Source organism: Stegodyphus dumicola, chromosome X2, assembly GCF_044657685.1.
Source record: "Stegodyphus dumicola isolate Sdum_Otavi_A_Nest chromosome X2, ASM4465768v1".
NCBI classification, from domain to species: Eukaryota; Metazoa; Arthropoda; class Arachnida; order Araneae; family Eresidae; genus Stegodyphus; species Stegodyphus dumicola.
Genome location: NC_140781.1, coordinates 15,102,351 through 15,121,288, shown reverse-complemented (window position 1 = coordinate 15,121,288; position 18,938 = coordinate 15,102,351). Strand labels below are relative to the sequence as shown.

General features: G+C 35.5%; 1 protein-coding gene across 7 annotated transcripts in view; it reads left to right on the top strand.

Moving 5' to 3' along the window:
• LOC118186067 (plexin-A2-like) overlaps positions 1-18,938 on the top strand; it is a 1,141,010-nt gene that overhangs the window by 682,896 nt on the left and 439,176 nt on the right. Inside the window, exon 1 of one of the 7 annotated variants that reach the window (XM_085809152.1) lies at positions 18,366-18,474. The exons of the other annotated variants lie outside the window; for them this stretch is intronic. The gene's annotated coding sequence lies outside the window, so the exon portion shown is untranslated. Of the gene's footprint in view, positions 1-18,365; positions 18,475-18,938 lie in introns of those variants that run through there. 7 annotated transcript variants of the gene reach the window in all.

The following is an 18,938-nucleotide window of genomic DNA, read 5'->3' as shown; positions in this document are numbered from 1 at the left end:
TGTATAGTGAAGATCTCGCGCTAAATTTAGACGAAAGCTTTCTTGTATTGAAACGCTGTTTGTTCTTCTATCAGGTATTGTATGAAAAGTTGCGATAAGCAGTTTGCAAAACTGTCTCTATTCTTTTGACTTTGCGGAATAGAGGTCTAAGCACTGATCCATTCGTCACCTCAAAGGGTTGTGTTGGGAGGGGAGAAGAACTTTCACCCAAGTTCGCCGCAATCGAGTGGAAAGATACGCGATCTTGTAAACCTGTTCAGAATATTAAACACCTCTTAATCGGTCATTTATGAAGCCGCCTCGGTAATTTTATCTTCATTGTTCCCAGAGTTATTCAGTGTCAGAGCAGCAAGTTTTTGACTTCCAAACCGGATGTTATTCTGTTGCGATCCTCTCATAGAGCTTGAAATATTTTTTCGCCCTACGTCATCCATTTGTAATACTTTTCAGAGGTGTAGGAGAGGGGAGGGAAAGGTTTGAGAACTAATTTTGTTTCACTTCCCTCGTATGACGTCATTTACTTTCATGAAAGGGTAAGAAGTAAGGTGTGACCAGTTTCCCTGTCGTGGTCATGAATCAGTGTCAGTTACTGCAGTCCTGCTTATGTGCAGGTATTGTTAAAATATTAAGAAAAGAAATTTCATTGTTCAGTTTAGTATCAGTTACTGGAATTTTGCTTAAACATAAATTTTATTAAACCATCTAAGACACAAATATTTATAGCACGTTTTTTAGTATCAGCTGTTGCAATTCTAGGCATATACAAATATTATTAAGTCGTGAACTGACGAAGATCTTCGTCAGTGGTCGGTTGCCGTAGTTTTGCTTACATATGATTAAATTGTTAAATGGTATGGTATGGTATGCAAAACTCTGTTAACTTCAGTGTGAGTTACGCTGTCCTGACTATAACAATCAATTATTGTTAACTCGTGAGCTACAAAATTAGTTGAGTATTAGTAAAAAAAAAAAGGAAATTTTATACTACAGTTAGTATTTCTTGATGGCGTTTATTATACATAGACTCAAAATTTAGTAATTTTAGCTCACACATAAATAAAAATAAAATAAAACCTGGAAGTTATTAAATCATTTTGATTTTTAATTGCAAAAAATTCTGTTGCGCGTATAGGAAATACTAAGCACATATAGAAATACTCTTTTCCTTAAGCAAACAAAAGTCCATAAAATATTTCTGCTGTATGATATTATGTTTATGCCCTTTTATTAAAACAAAAGTGTGCGATCTTCCCGAAGTTGTAAAAAGGGGAGAAGGGAACAATTACATTAATTTTGTCCCACAAAATGTGCCCTTGAATAGTTTTTCAATACATTTTGCTGTGAGGTAACTGTCTGGAACAGTGGACGAAAATTCTTTAAAACTGCCTGAAAAAAAAAAAAAAAAAAAAAAAAAAAAAAAAACTGAAACTTAAAAATTTTAAAAAGTACCAAAGGCCTACATACCATGAGGAGATGCTTTTGTGAATTTTCCGCTCCTGTCTGAATCCTAGAAATTAACTAGCGTACCTCTTCCAACAAAATTTTGCCAACTTACCAATTTTTTTCCCTATGTCTAGCTACTTCTGAGCATTTGAGGCATATCTCATTGATATACGCGGGCTACAGTTGTAGGAGGTGCTAGATATATGCATTCCAGAGCTGTCACTGCTACAGAAGAAAAATAGGTCACATTTTTATATTATATAATAGCATATCACGAAAGGTTCCATGCCGTTAATCCGGCCATCCTATCAGTCTGGGATCTCATCCAAATTAAAACACCATTTAGCAGTGTTTTTATTCATTTTGAGATGGGTAGGCATTCACCATAAAGAGTTAAGTATGATTAAATCGGTTTCTTTGAACCGCTGTCTTTCACACGTCATGGCCTAACTGTAAAGTCGCTGAATACTGGTACCGTTTAGTCCGGAGCTCGAATCCCGGCATCGGGCTGGTTATATGAGCCTTTTCGTGGTTTTCTCAATGTGTAACGCGTATACGAGCCAATTTTTCTTAAAAAGTCCTCCACGAAGGCATCCCTCTCTTTAGGCAGATAACCCTCAAGTGCGTATCAAAATAAACCAACCCTTTCAATGTGTCTTTATTCCATGCCATTCATCTCGTTTACTGATTATTTAAATGACTTTCCTTCCCACTGTCAAAGGAATTCTTTTTATATACATTTGTAATTGCTAATGTCTCAAAATAAACTTCTGTTCTATAGATGTGTTGCTAGCTTTGGTGTAAGAGTTTCCACTACATCCAACAGTGGCTAGAAATATTTCTGTTCCTAGGCCCAAAAGGCGAAGGACGGGGAAAATTTCGGAAAGAATAAACATCTGACTGTATTTTTAAATTTTACAAATAATGTTGCGTAGTTGTATCATTATTATGAACGGTAGAAACACTTTAATTTATTATTTATCCAATATTATGTTATTAATTGTTTATAGGATTCATTTTTGTGAAATTATTATTTAGAAATATATTTCTTCAAAAATCTTGAGAAAATAATAAACATTATTTTTGTAACAGTCCTTATTAAGAATTGCTACATTAATTTTTTTTCATTTATGCGAGGTTTATTAGTTCTAATGCTCTTCTTATGCAAAATAGGTGCGATTAGAAATGATTCGCCATTGTTTGGCTGCTCTGACTTTTGTGCAGTGTAGTATTTTTATTTTTACAGGAATCTTTTTATTTACTTCGACCAAATACTCGAATATATATGTAGTATATATATATCTTATTTCAGAAATTATGGCCACGACTTCAATTAATGTGATGCTATTAGCTGTTTTTCAGCGTCTGAATGGATTCTACGTGCTGGTTGCTTCTACAAAGTTGTCTAGTAAATGATTCAACTGTTTTATTATTATTATTATTATTATTATTATTATTATTTATTAGGCAGTCCTGAGGAGGTAAATCCTCGCATGTTTTGCCGTCATAAATTACTAGCTCTCCTTTCTGTAGCTCGAATTGGTGTATCCATTCCTCCCTGAGCGTGGCAGCGACAGCAAAGGTAGTTTTTATGCTGATTTTGACAATGCACCCACCACCTGGAACAAGTGAAGCAAAAGAACTTATTTCCAGAATCGCAGTTCATTCGACAGTTGGATCGCAGGAAAAGGACGAAAAATCAGAAAATTTACAATTCGAAAGATAATACCGAAGGAGGTTTACGTCATTCCTGTCACAATGGCGGAAGATTTTCTTCCTTCTTTTTTGCTGCTCCAGTCCGACGCAGAATGTGAGAATGAAAGAGGGAGAGACTTTTTACCATCCACCCATCCTCATTATGCCCCTGGAATGGAGAGTTTTTGCATCCAGTTTCATCTAGCCTTCATCCCAACACCGAGAAGCTTTTTACTCGAATCCTCTTTTTTAATATCTTATTCCAGAAAGTGTAGCGATAGCTAAAATATGAATTTCGCTTTCTCCCACCGCACGTGAATATTGCAAGGCTTGATCTTGTATTTCTGTACCTTTGGGGCGGAATGCAACTAAAATACGCTTACTTCGAAGGAGTCAGTCAGTATTAGGAAAGTCGACATTTCTGACGTGATCGGCATTTTATTCCGATCTCCTTGCATTTATGATGAAAGGTGGTACTTTTCTTTTTCGGGCAGAAATACTGATTTGCTAAACTTTAATGGTTTCTTTCATTTTGCCCTGAAGATGAGGATAGAGGCGTATTTCCTTAGAACGGTTTTACTGTATTTGTCGTTCTCTTTCCTTTTAAAGTATTTTTTGAGTGTTGGGATTATTATGTTATCAAACAACGTAGTAGGCTAACTAGGAACAAGATGCTGGAAAAACTATGAACGCTGGTCAGAGCATGCGAGTTCCGACTTTATGTCAGATACAATAAGCTGCCTTATATCAACAAGATATTAAATGAGAAAATATACCAAGAGTTCCACGTATTGACTCTTAATAGGCGACAGCTTGATGCGTCCGTAAAGATGTTCTGTGAGATCTAGAACATTCTGTGATCAGTGTCATACTTATTTCAGTACTGAACATATATTTTCAAATAAAAACTGAAGGCAAGGGACCTCTTAAATTGAATGGGAACCTATGGTTCAGAAGTGCGCTTTTTTTATCTTGCCGCACTTGATGAACTAGACGTCGTCAAGTTTGATAGCTTAGAACTAAACGTCTGCGTAAGGATGTCAACACCCTGATGCTGTTTTCCTAGGATTAACCAGTTCAGAAAGCTTCGAGAGGCTGCCTCAGTACAAAGTGTTTACATCTTTATGAAGATCAGTTTTTAGCTTAGAAACCATCATGAAAATATTATCACCCTTTAATGAGGCAAACGAAAATCCTATTTGCATGAACAGTTTTTCCAATTTAAAGCTAATCATCTTATAGGTGCCGGAACATCTTTAGAAACATTTCTGCCTTGGAGAACATTGGCTGATCTGCATGAGGACGGTAGTTCTCTTATAACGCGGCACCTTTGTTTGACGATGTGACGATTAGAACACGTGACATTTTGAAGCTCACTGTTGGTGTGAACGCAGCTTAAGCTGCGTTCACAAATGTTGGCTTCTTGAGTTAAAGATTTTGGATTCAAGCGTCACCAGAGTGATTTTGTAAAGGAATTGGTATTTTTAAAAAAATATTTACAGAAAATATTATCGCTAGTTTCAGAGTAGCCCAAATGCTTCTTCAGTTTCGTTAAGGTGAAGTGTGAAAACCACGCTTACCCGCAAGATACCTTAGCGCAGAAGTAACATGCTTAGTAAAAGAAAGTTTAGCTTTTACTAAGGGCTTGTATTGCGGGTTCGGGCCTTGCTTTTTCTTACTTTTGATGATGGTACGAATACACTTTTTTTTAATCTACCGCGACTTTTGTGTGGGGGGGGGTGGACACAAGAAGCTTGCATTTATTATTTTTCATATCATTCATCATTCATTATTCATATAACCTAATTTTCGCTCGGCATTGTGTGCATTATCCTTCCTTTGGAAATTCGACTAACACGAGACTAGCAAAAGCGATACTGGTATTAGTATAAAGTTGCTGTTTTATCTAATTAAAAAAAAATTAGTGAGTTCTGAATTTGAAACGAGTGGTGACGAGTAAACCATTTGTTTAAAAAAATTAAGAAAACTGTTATTTATACAGAAAAGAAGATCGCTAGGATGTAGCTGATTTTATGGAATACTACTATGCATTTTAATGGCTTCATGTTTATTTGTCTTAACATGCAATTCCACTTTTCGACAGGTTTAATCTTCATGATAATTTTTCATTAATATAAAGAATTTTTGCATGAGCATTATGGAATTAAATTTTTAACGCAGGAAAAGAAGTATTGTATAAAATGCAGTTACTTCAATGAATTTTAGAGAAAAGTGACCTTATAAAATAAACCTTTGGCTAGTGGCTGTTCATTAATATACGAATGACTAACTGAAGTAATTACTGTTACATTTAAGGTAAAAAATATGTACATAAGGCAGAAGCTAAAATATGTTTTAAAAAATTTCTGTTGTTTATTATCTTAAAAATAACTGCTTTTTTAAGTGTAATATTTAATTTAGTAATGCTGTAAATCCTACATATATTTAAACAAAATATACTTTTTATTACATTATTTAAAGCAATTAAGGGAAGTTTATTTAAGGCAACATTTAAGGGAAGTTCATACATCATGCAAAAACATTTATGGTATTTTACCCCATGAAAAATTTACTCTCCAAAATGGAATCATGCTATTAGGATTTTTTAATTATCATTAAACAAAATTCATAAATAAATTAAATAAGTTATATACAGCGTTTGATATGTGCAACGATCCTTTTCAGGGATATCCTATTCCTATCGTCCAGTCGATCCTTTTCAGGGATATCCTATTCCTATCGTCCAGCCGATTCTTTTCTGTGATATTCTGACAAAAATTATTGTTTTGCTTTTGACTAAATAATTCAATGAGTGCTAGAAATTCATCGAATTGATGATTTGTCTTGCGAAAGTAATTAAAAGAAATTTCGTTTCGTTCAAGCGCATTTCTTCAATTAAATTATTTGCATCTCTTTGCTGCAGTCATCTCTCACATATTAATATAAACCACTGCATTCTGCTTCTCTTACACAAAGCAAGAAGTAAAATAAGTTTTAATCGATCAGAAATTAAATACATTTTAATTAAAAAATATAATCGTAAAAAGTCAAAATACCACACAAAAATTTCCCGTTTCCCCCTCAAAGTTTCCGATATGAAGTGCCATCTAGTGCGAGCATATGACAACTTTTAAAGCGAAAGTTGCCGCGCTGGTGTGGTGTGGTGTATTTAATTACGGCAAAGCACACTAGGGCTATCTGCCTAAGGGGAGGGATGCCTTCGTGGAGGACTTTCTAAGGGAAACTGGCTCGTATACACGTTACACACGGGGAAAACCACGAAAACACCCATGCAGCCAGCCCGTTCGCGGGATTCGAACCTCGGACCGAACTACCAGTGTTCAGCGACGTTACCGCACGGCCGCTGGTGTGAACAGCGTTTTTTTGCCCCAACGGACCAGTGTGAACGCAGTTTAACGGTGTCGTCCTGAAAATTATGTTACATCAGTCACTTAAATTGAATTTGAAGTGCGTATCGTTTTCAGCCGGTACATCCATTACGCAGTGCATTTCAGAAAACTTCCAAAACGTTGCTGAATGCTTTTTATTTGCTTGTGTTATGTTGCATTAAATTACAATGTATACTCTAATGCAGTAAATGTAATGTGTTTTATGAAAGACATTCGACAATTTTACGTCAACCGTTGCTCGGAGGAAGGAAGATTTCTACCCCCATGAATATCTCCGCCTGGCGAGACTATATTAAATCTATTTCCATTACAGATACCACTCGTTATAACGTCCGTTTTTTCTTTAAGACGCGAGGGGTCATTATTTCAAGCGTCGGTTATGCTGTTGGACTAGATTAAGAAATTAAGAGATAAATCTCCGTCTGTATTTCCTTAATCATTATTTCCTAAATGCACGATAAGTGGAAGACACAGAAATTATTATGGGTATTACTCTGTGGGAATACAGATAAATTAAAAGTCTTCCCCCCCCCTTTCTTCGGGTATTGTCCCTCTTCCTGTTTCATTTTGACAGTTAGAATATTCGTGCAGCATATTTCGACTTCGTATGTGTGCAGTGTTTTAAATTTTTGTATCCTTTTTATATTGGAATAATCGCCACTTTAGCAATCACCGAACTTCAAAAATATCGAATTCTGTTGATGTCCTATATTACTGTACAAAATAATCAATGTATGTTCGTGATAATTGTATCAACCTTTTATTGCTCAGGTAGTTCGGAAGTGATCGCCCGACTAAATACTGTTGGAAGGACTATTAGGGAAGCCATGGTTGCAGTTTAATATGTGAATCAACACAACCATTAACACATGTTAAGATTTCGAACGCAGATTTCTAAAAGGCACTTTTTTTTATTTAGAAAAAATGAATACAAAAATATCTTATTTCTGATTTCCTTTGTGGGGATGCTAAACTTAGTAGAAATGCTTAATTATTTATTTTTTTTTAAACCTAAAGAAATAAAGCAATTTTACGACTATTAAAGTGATAGTTTCTGTTACTCTTTTCATCAGATGCGAATGATATAAATGATGAATTTTGATTTTGCTCATCAGGCCGGAGGTGAAAGAACCGCAATTTTTTTCCTAATCAGTCTTTAGCTCGATAAAAAACAGCTTTCTGATTAGTACATTCTTTATAGAATGTCTGTTCAAAAATTTGAATTTCGTGTATTTTCACATGGCCAAAGTTGTCGTAACCCAAAAGCTACATTATGTTTTACATTTCTTAACTAAAATTATAGACATATGACTTGTCATTCGTATTTACTCGTGCAAAATTTTTGAAACATTTCTTTTACAACTGTTCTCAGTCCGCTGATGTGACAAAAGTTTATTTGGAATCCTCTAAGTATTTTTAGAATTCATCAATAAAAATAAAATAAATAGCTTTGAAAGTTACCCAGATTGTTCAACCTAATGCAAAAGAATCGTTTGGTGACGTATAGTTGTCACAGCAAAGCCGTCTCGAAGCCAAAATTCGAATTAATAATTATACTCTTTCTGACGAATTACTGCTAATATCGAATAGTTCGTAAAGGTCTGGGGGAATACTAATAAAATCTTTGTGTAGACTAAATCAACGGAAAAATTCGTTTATTTAGTCATGATTAGCGGCAGATGAAATATTTAATAAGAAGTTTTAATCGCTTAAAGGTAAACGGATCATAGCATTTCACATTTCAATATCAGGCTCTGATTCTTTTCTTAGGAATTACTACTTTCCACATAAACTCAGCAGGCCTTACTGATTTCATCCACCTGTCAATTTTCAGGCTCCGAAACTCTTGCACCTGCTGACCGAAATCATCATTCCGAAATTCATTGGGGCTCTATTTTCGCCTCTAAACAATACATGACCCGAGTACCACTCCTTCCACCTGCCTTATAAGTAGGGGGGGTGATAGATATCAAGAGGAATGTTTGCCATGTAAAATTCCTTCAACATCCGGTTTTCCTCGTAATTAGTATACAACAAGGTATTTTACGTCCCCTTAAAATTCTTTCCCCCGCTTTTCAATCGTGGAGGTAAGAATTTCCTACCTCTATGTTTTCAATTGCTTGAAAGATTTCCGCTGCATCTTTATCACGACAATTCATCCGCACATTTGACTTTAGTTCACAGACGCTAAAAGTGCCTTTGAGACCTGTCCCCCCCCCCCCAAAAAAAAAAAAAAAAAAACCTCCTCTAGAGTTTCTTAAATTGCTTTCGAGCGCGGTGTTCATTCTGCCACCGTGTTCTTTGCGTAGTTTAGAATGCAGCGCATGAAAGTTATTTTCACGCTGCTTACTGGCTGCAGTAGCCTTTGTCAATTCACAGTAAAATAAGCTGGCTCACTATTTTATTTTGCACGAAATGCATAACAGCAAAAATGTTGGAAAACCAGTAGTTTCTACAAATAATTTCAGAACTTTGCAGCAAAGAGAAAAAATATTCAGTGACCTTACCAGCTGTTAAGCTTGCGTATGCTGCATTTTTGCTTACTATCCACCCCCCCCCCCCAAGTTTTAGCTAGAATAGCCTCCTAAGTTTGACAAAAATAAATCCTACATTCAGCCAAAAAGTGCTAATATATTCAGATCAAATTTACTTTAAGTTTAGCACTTTTAAGTTGATCTAAAATTGTTTGAAGTTTCTGCTGTGCAATTCTTCTGTTTCCTTTCTTTAGGGAAAGAAACCTTAAAAAAAAAAAAAAAAAAAAAAAAATATATATATTGTGTTTTTTTTTTTTTTTTTTTTTTTTTCTGAACAGTAGTAAATTTAAGTGGAAAATCCGTGTTTATACCCTGTCTTCCCCAAAGAACCCTTCGCTTGATTTTGAAATTTTTTCCTAGTTTATATAAGTGTATTTTTATACGTATATATGTAAGTGTACTTTTCTTTCTTATCTTGATTTATTTTCATATTAAAAGACTAAATTAGCTGAAAGCAATTAAATTCGTTATTTCTTTTTTGAGGGCATTTGTTGCACAGCCAAGTAAAATTGCAGTTACGGACGCTTTCTGAAATAATGCTTTTAAGATATTTCACTTTACTGCCTTAAATTAATTATCTTGTGCGCATTTTTTTTCCCCATTAAAACAGCTAGATGTATTATTTTCTTTGAAAAGGTTTTGAACTTTTAGCATATTTAAAAGGCAGGAAAAATATTGACTTTTCGGTTTGTGTTATTTAATTATAGCAAAACACGCGAGAGTTGTCTCTATAAGGGGGAATGCCTTCGTGGAAGACTTTCTGAAGGAAACTGGCACGTATCGCGCTACACATGGAGAAAACCTCGAAAACGCCCATGCAGTCAGCTCGTTACCCTGGAGTCGAACCTAGGTCGAATTCCTATTGTTTAGCGACTTGCTTTAGTTTTTACCGTTTGATCGCTGGCGCATCGAGTCTTCGAAAATCTCCTTTTGGTAAATTAGCGAGTGTATATCACTCTCTCCCCCCAAAAGGCAGTTTCCACTTCAGAAATCAGGTATTTGTTAAGCTTGTTATCAGTATGCATTAAAAGGTTAAACCGACTAGCAGTAATAAACCCTTAAATATTAACGATCTTTCTTGAAAGTTGGAAGTGTTAGTGCTTTAATATAATAAAAATTTTACTTGCTTTAAATATTTTTAATGATAATAATTTTATTACGGATCATTCTTTTTAATTAATTTTGCGAAATATTTTATTTATGCGTGATTAATTTTCTTCAAGTTATGTTCTCAGTTAGCTGCTTCGGTCAAAGTTGTGAATACAAATAAAAACTGTTGAGGGTAATTGAAAAAAAAAATTATAGTCCAAAATTTTATATCAACATTTAATAAGTAAATAGGGGCACTCTAAATATTAGCGAGCGGAAAGCCCTCTTGAGAGTTTGGTGGTAGGGGAAGAGGAGTTTGAGACCTCGGACCTCTCAGGGAAGCTCCCCTCCAAATTGGGGATGGTAAGTAGAAGTCCAACCTCTTTTGAGGCTCTGGCAACCATTCTTCCATGGAATATGAACTCGAAAACAACAACAATTAAATAAAAAATATCGAAAATCTTAGATTATTTAAAACTAAAACACATAACATAATTTTACATTTTAGAAAAGCAAAATTAAACAACGTTTTAAAATTGCAGTATTTATTATCACATACAAACTACGAATTTGTTAGTATGATGGCGTATACCTCCGAATGTTTGCTTGTTTATTCGGCTGTCGCCATAGTTTTAAAAATTAGTGTTATATGTTACCACTAAAAAGCGGAAATCAGTTGTTCTGCAGATTAACTAGGATGATCCGTTGTTTCGTTTCTCAGATTACGTAAGCAAATTACCTAGAATAATCTGCATATTACCTGCTAGGCACTCCTATAAGTGAAAATAAGATCTTTGCTGGAACAACAACGTTTCTGTGCGCTTAAAATAGTCTCCACATATACCTTTTAAATTGTTGATCGAGCAGGGTTTCGGAAAAGGCTACTGCAAATCTAAATGAACCACAGATAGGTGTGCATGTCGCAAAATCCAGTTACTATGTAATGTAAAGTGTCAAACCGTTTTATTCTTTGTATTATAGTTTTTTTAATTGATTAATGATTTTAGATTTCGAAAAATAAATAAATAACATCAGATTAGCGACTGCCTAGTAGCATATTACCCTTTAGCAGTAACGTATATACAATGAAGTTTCATAATGTCACGTGTGGCCGTAGTCGAACATTTCTTACGAAAGTCTGCTATTCTTCGTTAGCTGGCCCACCAGCGGCCAAGCGGTAAAGTCGCTGAACACTGGTAGTTCGGTCCGAGGTTCGAATCCCCCGAACGGGCTGGCTGCATGGGCGTTTTCGTGGTTTTCCCCATGTGTAACGTGTATACGAGCCAGTTTCCCTTAGTCCTCCACGAAGGCATCCCTCCCCTTAGGCAGATAGCCCTCGAGGCTTTGCCATAATCCCACACACCAAATAAAAAAAAATCTTCGTTAGCTTCCTTCCTCATACCTTTTTTGCTCTTCATCTCGCTCCTAGTCCTCCTCATTATCTCCCTTCTTTCCCAGTACACGTCCGATTATTTCGTCATCATCTTGAGAGTGTGACAGGAACAGAATTCTCTGCTTGCATCCAAGCCTGCACCTCCTCTTCACTAACAGTAATCTTCTCAAAACATGTACGTAAATCCAAGATGTCTGAAAGAGAGCCAGACATGTATTAAAATTAAGATAAATTTTGTCGCTCACTTCGTCGTAGAGGAACATAATCACAATTTACACCAACAGCGACGTTATGTTCTTTATACCTTTCCAAGAAGACAAAGTAAATATGGCGTCCTTCAGTGTGAATGTTTCTGAAAATCGTGGTAAATTTTGCACGTGAACCCATGAAGAGGAAAGGAACCGGTAGTTTGTTTTTATATTCTGGGTGATTCCTTCACACACTAGTTGGATGTGGCTTTATAGGGGGCAGCATGTAAGTCTTCTAACTGTTGGCACATAATTTTTTATCTCGTTATTTTAATACTGACGGTTAACTACGAGGGATATTGTAGAAAGTAGATACTTTAAAACTACGTGCACAGCTTTTGCGTAGTTGCAGCAAAAGAACATAATATGTGAGAGTAAATGTGATATGGCTTCATGACAGCTTTTCCTCCTGAAAAAGGAAATGATCTAATTACATCTTTATAGGCCTTTTATGGATGTATTTATTCTCTGCTTAATTTTTCTAAACCTGAAAGTGATTCAGGTTTTCATGCAAATTTTCATGTGTCCGAAAAAATATCACACGCGGCTTACCGTATTTCCTCACGTATTTCTCCCCTAGCCTTCTAGAGTCTGGTACTGAAAATCTAAAAATTATTCGCTTAAATTTTCCTTTCCTGCCTGTGTCCAGAGAACGAGTTCCCCTAAATTTTAAAATGGATTGCTCCACGTATTGATTGTTTTCGTCTTGCTGAAAAAGACAAACCTTCGCAAACTACCTGCGAAATTCACGCCAACATTTCCCTTCTAACTGCTGAATTTTATGGTAGACTAATTCAAGAACTGACCCATCACGGCGAAGCAAACACGAACTGACATTCGGTTTACGATTTCGCCGAATCTGCATATTCACCTTCATTGATTATTTATGGATGATTTGAGGCTTAAGGAGTAGCAGAGACAACAATAAGAACAGGCGAGACTCAAATTACAAAGAATTAAAAGTGAAGATATCTTGTTAAATATTGTAATGTTAATATTACATTTCTTATAGTAGTGTATGTTTCTTTTAAATAAATAATATTTTGATAGCTACGGGTAGTTTATCCATGACTACTTTTCACTTGTTTTGTACAGCAACCGCTTCCTTCGGAAATTTCTGCTTATCTCTCAATAATTTCTTAAAACACAATGCTAGGTATCTTTCTTTTTTAAGCATCCTTTGTTATTATATAATAAAAAGGTAAAGTTTTAAGTACTTCTTTATAGGCCAAGATACTTCCTCGATTAAGAATTTCGTACAGTAGTGACATAAAAATGTTATTTAAAAACACTAAACTCGTATCATAACTTCCTTTTTATTCTTTCTTTTTTGAGTAGACAGAATTGTGTTCTTTAGCTTCACTATTATCTTGAAAAGTTACTGAAGAATCAGATTTTTACCTCAGCAGCTTTTTATTATTTATTGTAGGGGTGTGTGTACATGCACCTTATAATTTTCTTTCTTATCACAGATCATGCCGGATTCTCCCATACTGTCCTTCGCGTGACTCGTAATTTCTCTTCCAGTTGCCTTGGCAACGATTGTATATAACAGCGGCTTTTTAAAGATAAAGTATAGAAATTTGTTCCTTTTAATTCTTATCCTTGAGAAGTATTTGGACACATATAAAAGCTTTTTTGGTCTGAAGGAAAGAGTAGTTCACTCAAATATGTACCAATGGGGGGGGGGCTTTCTTAATTTTCATGCAGCTAGGAATCCCATTTTGTAACCTTAATCAGAGAAGGTAGTCAACTTTTGTGCGTAAGAGGACCGATAGAAAATACTCATACAAGTTGTCCACAATGTTTCGTTTCTCCTATATTTATGAACGTGTTCCTATTGTAATAAGTATGGGTTATTGCAAAATCGTGCTAATATATATTGTATATTACCTTATGCAGTAGCCCACTAGTAGCGAGTGCTTAAGAACGTTTAATACTGGTAGTTCGAGCTCTCTTGGTTTCAAGCCCAGGTGAACGGGCTGGCTTGGATGGTTGTTTTCATAGTTTTGCTTATATGCATTGTATATGCGACCCAGTTTCCCTGAAAAAGTCCTCCACGAAGGAATCCCTCCTCTTAGGCAGACACCCCTCGAGGATTCGCCATATTCAAATAACCTAACCTACCTTAAGTAGCAGAGCTGCAAACTGAACAAGTTCAAAATGAAATACAGTGCACATGAGATATTTGAGAAGTCATTTTTAACATATTTTGCGGTAAAATGTTTTTATACTTAAGGTCTGAATTGTAAAGAAAATTAGTTGGATCGTGAAGCAGTAAGCTAACCAAAAACAATGGCCAGTCCCCTTGATATTCTCAACGTGTCCTACTGATGAAATGTATACCCATCAAGTATGAAGTATGAAAATATATACCCATCAAGGAGTCCACAATCTAATTATATATTTTACTAATCTCTTTGCAAGCCACATAAAAGGATCGGAGGACCAATAGTTGGCCATAACTACAAATTAGCAGTCATATAATCTGTTACATTCAACTATACTGCAGTATAAAGTACTAATTTTTATTATACTGTGAGCAACAAATCGCTTAGCGCTGCTCAAGTGGTTAGGGGAGTCTACTGCGATACCGAAGGGCCCGTGTTCGAATTTCGGAGAAGGCATGGCTCTAATTGTCCGCTCCTTCAAAGAAGGTAACGGTGCCCCACCTATTAGGTGCTTCCATAATAAAGTGGCCATCAGTTCCGCCTGGGCGACAATTCGCTTAACACCAATTCATTCTTTCCCGTTTTATCTTGAGCTCAAATATCGTATCAATGCCGTTCTTCATTGGTTTCCTTTAACACATTTCATCTTGCGTACAAAACGCTACTTTTCAGAACAGCGAACACTGAATTTAACTTCGAAATTCATCAAATACAAACGGTTTAGGCCAAGGGCGATGGTTGCCGAGGAGGGTCTACCTTGCTTTTGAATTCTACTATTTACGAACCACTTTGTTTTGACAATTTAGTCTCTGCAATACGGTACAAAAAGCGTTTGTTTATATTCTTAAAAACCCAAGTCATTTTTCATATTTGGACAGAGGTGGCTGCCTCACGAGTGTTCAGTGTAATTCTTTTGCAATACATAACGGAATTAATTAAATTTAGTCCAACCAGTTAAATAAATGACTGATTATTCTAAAGGTATTCTGTTCTAAGAGAGATTTAAGTGCAGTATGACTGAAACATTTGTTTAACAATTAAAGTTGTAATAATGGATTTTTATATTTTCCATTAAAGTGGATCCTATGTTTTGTCTTTAGCTTTAGGTGGTTTTCTTTATCCAAATTCAGGTGCTCCATTTTGTGGGATTTTGAAAAATCACGTATATTTGACAAGCAGATTTTCGTTTGCAATTATAATTAGGCTTATCTCTTATTACATTTCAATAGTTTTAATAGCGTGCAGAATTTCAGGAAGAGCATTTTTTAAGGTCTTTGCTTTTGTTTTAATATATGTTTTATATATTCTTTTGTTATTATGAATTTTATTTAATTTTACATAGTCTTATATTTTAACGGTATTGAAACATCTGCATGATGACATTAAAAATACTGCAGATGATAACTAACAACTGTGTGCCTGCTGTGCTGTGTGTTACCAGTCTTGCTGAGGGTTAACGGACTGGCTACATGGGTGTTTTCGCGGTTTCCCCAATGTGTAACGTGTAACCAGTTAAAAAGTCCTCCGCGAAGGCATCTCTCTCCTTAGGCAGATAGCCTTCGAGTGCTTTGCCGTAATTAAATAAACCAAACCAAACCAAACCAGTCATGTTGATTTTGACATTTCTGTTTCTACTGAATCTAAGAGTATTAGTGACTCATCTGATGATATATATAGTATACTTTAAAAAAATTAACCCAGAAATCAAAGCATCAGAAATAAACATTGGATTGCCCATTGATCAAATAGACTTTAAATTTTGGTGAATCTCATTATATTAGTCATTTAAAGTTGTTTTTGTTTATTTATTTTTGTAAGCAAATTAGGTTACCTAAAGAAGCAAATGTTCTCAAATAGTGTATACTTGTGACATTTATGTTCTTTTAAAAATTTTAGCGTGGCTAACGAATGGGCATTAATCATGTATCTCAAGAAGGACGTTTTTGAAAAGAGGATAAAACGGGTTTGGTTTGGTTTTATTAGATTACGGCAAAGCATTCGAGGGCTATTTGCCTTAAGGGAGGGATGCCTTCGGGGAGGTCTTTCTAAGGGAAACGGGTTTGTATACATGTTACACATGGGAAAACCACGAAAACGCCCATGCAGCCAGCCCGTTCGTGGGATTCGAACCTCGGACCGAGCTACCAGTGTTCAGCGACGTTACCGCTCGGCCACTGGTGGGCCCAGGATGAAATAGGAAAGATTAACAGTGGAGGGGAAGGTGCATGATAGGAGCTGAATTGCCACGGTTTTGATAATTGTAGGACGAAATGAATAAAGACAGATGGAGAAAACACCAGCAATCGTATGAAATGCTTTGTATCTGAAGATTATTTTAGTATGAAATATAGAATTGCATCTAGAGTGAAAATTAATGGTATCTAAAACTAATGCGTTTGAGGGCGTTGAAGAAAGAAAGCATACTCATGTTCATTCCAGTGCCCACCAGTGGCCGAGCGGTTAAAGCCGCTGAACACTGGTAGTTCGAGTCCCGGCGAACGGACTGGCTGCATGGACGTTTTCGTGGTATTCCCCATGTGTAACGTGGATACGAGCCAGTTTCCCTTAAAAAGAGCTCCACAGGGCATCCCTCCCTTTCCGTGTAGTGCCTAAGGGCGGAGCACGTAATCAGGAAAAAAAAAAAAAAAAATCATTCCAGTCATGGGGGGAGGGGAGGAAAATAGAGTGTTACCGAAAAATGAAATAATTATATTTGTGACACAGTAACCACTTTCCAGCTGCGTAAGAGCATGTCTGAAACTTTGATATTCATAAAAGCGAGCTATTAAATGGGTAAAAAAAAAAAAACCTACTCTTTTGAACATTGGCTTCAGTCATCAAAACCAGTAAAAAGGAAACGATATAAACCAATTAACCCTGAAAAGATATTATCAGTGAGAAGTCGGTTATTGGCAGAATAAATATGTGAAATTTGACCTTGATAACCTATGCGCTTACAAGCATTTCTTTATTTCATAAATCTATAACAATAGATACATCGAAAATAAATTAACATTTATGAATAAAAAATATCACCCATTAATAAACACACAAGATAATTAAAAGTGTGCATTAATCGATTTCATTTTCCGGTCACTCACTTTTTGATGATAAGGATATATGTTTTCTTTCGGTGCGAAATCACAAATTCGGCGAGAATTCTCCACAAAAGTGCAAATTCGCACGTTTTCTTCCATTATTAATAACGACTTTTGTGTGTGGGGTGGGGGATTAGGTAAATAGGAATAATTGCTTTTAGAATTAAACTCAAAGGGCGATCTCTTAAAAAAGCAACTCTGTGGGTTAAAATGAATTGTGTAAAAAGAAAAGAGTGAATTTTGCACAATGGCCTTTATTACGAGCAAAGAATAAAAAAAAAAAAAAAAAATAAAAAAAAAATAAAAAAAAATCCTTCTTTCATAAAATTCTGTCAAGTAGTTTTATGTTACAGAAGTTTTTGAAGCTGGAAAATACATTAATTAAATAGTGAATAAAACTTCACAACCTCTTTGTTTCTTGGAAATGATGAATCATGCTTTAGTGATGCTTCTGAAACGTCACAAATACTCTAATATCAGGAAGTTATATCCTTATTGTTATTGTTCATTGACTAGGGGTATTACCTGCATAATTCCTGTTTAGGCAACTATTCTTTCACAATGAGGGCTATGAGCGTGAGATTGAAGTTCTTCAGGTAAAAGTCACTGATACCATTTCTTATTCCCCCGCCCTCTTTTCATATGATGAATGAAAGGAAATACTCTTCGCTATGAATACTTCTGAATTTAGCTTTTATTTATATATATATATATATATATAATGTTGTTCTACATTGCTCAGAAGTTGACTATATGTCTTCGCCTTTTCTTTTTATTGCAAGGACATCAGACACGAATTAAAGAAAATTTCCTTGGGAGCGGCTTGACAGCCATGTGTGTGGTCTGATGCTACCTTCCCCTAACTTTGTACATTTATTATTTTTTATTCCATTCATCGAACAAGGACGTTTAAAAAAACTGTTTTATATTATCTTGGATGTTTATGCTAAAAAAGTCTTAAAACAGTGGCCGTGAAATAAAAGAAGGCGAAATGGGGCCATTCCCGAACACCTGGTGTTTGGGATAAAGGTCTGCGTCCATCTTGAGTATCCTTGGTTGCAGGACGAAACAGGTGAAACAGTTGAGCAGCATTCCTTGCATCGAACGGCAATTAACCAGAACGAGTTGGCATCCGTAGTTGCACCTGCCGTTCCTGACAGGCTTGGCTTGTTGCTGCGAACAAAACAATTTTTTAAGGTCATTGGGGGTACGTTGTACTTCATCTGGACGTTTCCTTCGGGGGGGGGGGAGTATTCTTCATTACTTGTGTTGTTGTGCGTTTGATTCAGTAGTTAGATGATATCCCTTCATTCATTATCCCACGTGTGATAAGCAGCTCACTGTTTGTTCTTAGAATGGTAACGATTGTTTCAAGTTCATTATGACTGTTTACGTAAGTATCTCTAGTTTATCAAACGCAACATTGGATTAATGACATCGTAATTGAAATTTTCAGTATTTTACGCGACTTCCCCCTTTTTTTAATATCTCTCAACAGATATAAGTACGTTTAATTATTTTTCTTCTTGAAATCATTTTTTGAAATAAAAATGTGCTTGAATGAAAATGAAATTTTTTCCAAATGCTTTGAATAAATAGAATGTAAATTAAATTTTTTTGCAAGTCGTTTGAAGAAATAATTATGAAATATTAAATATCCATTTATTTCGTTAAAAGCATATTAAAGACACGTACGCGCGCTCAAAGGAAAAAAAGTAAACGGTTCCATGGATTTGATAGTAAATAACGAGCATATAGTTTAATTGTGAATATTAATTCTGAACTGTCATTTGTAATCGAAAATATTGGCTAAGTTTATTTTAAAGCAAATATTTAGTTAGTTATCACATTTCAAAT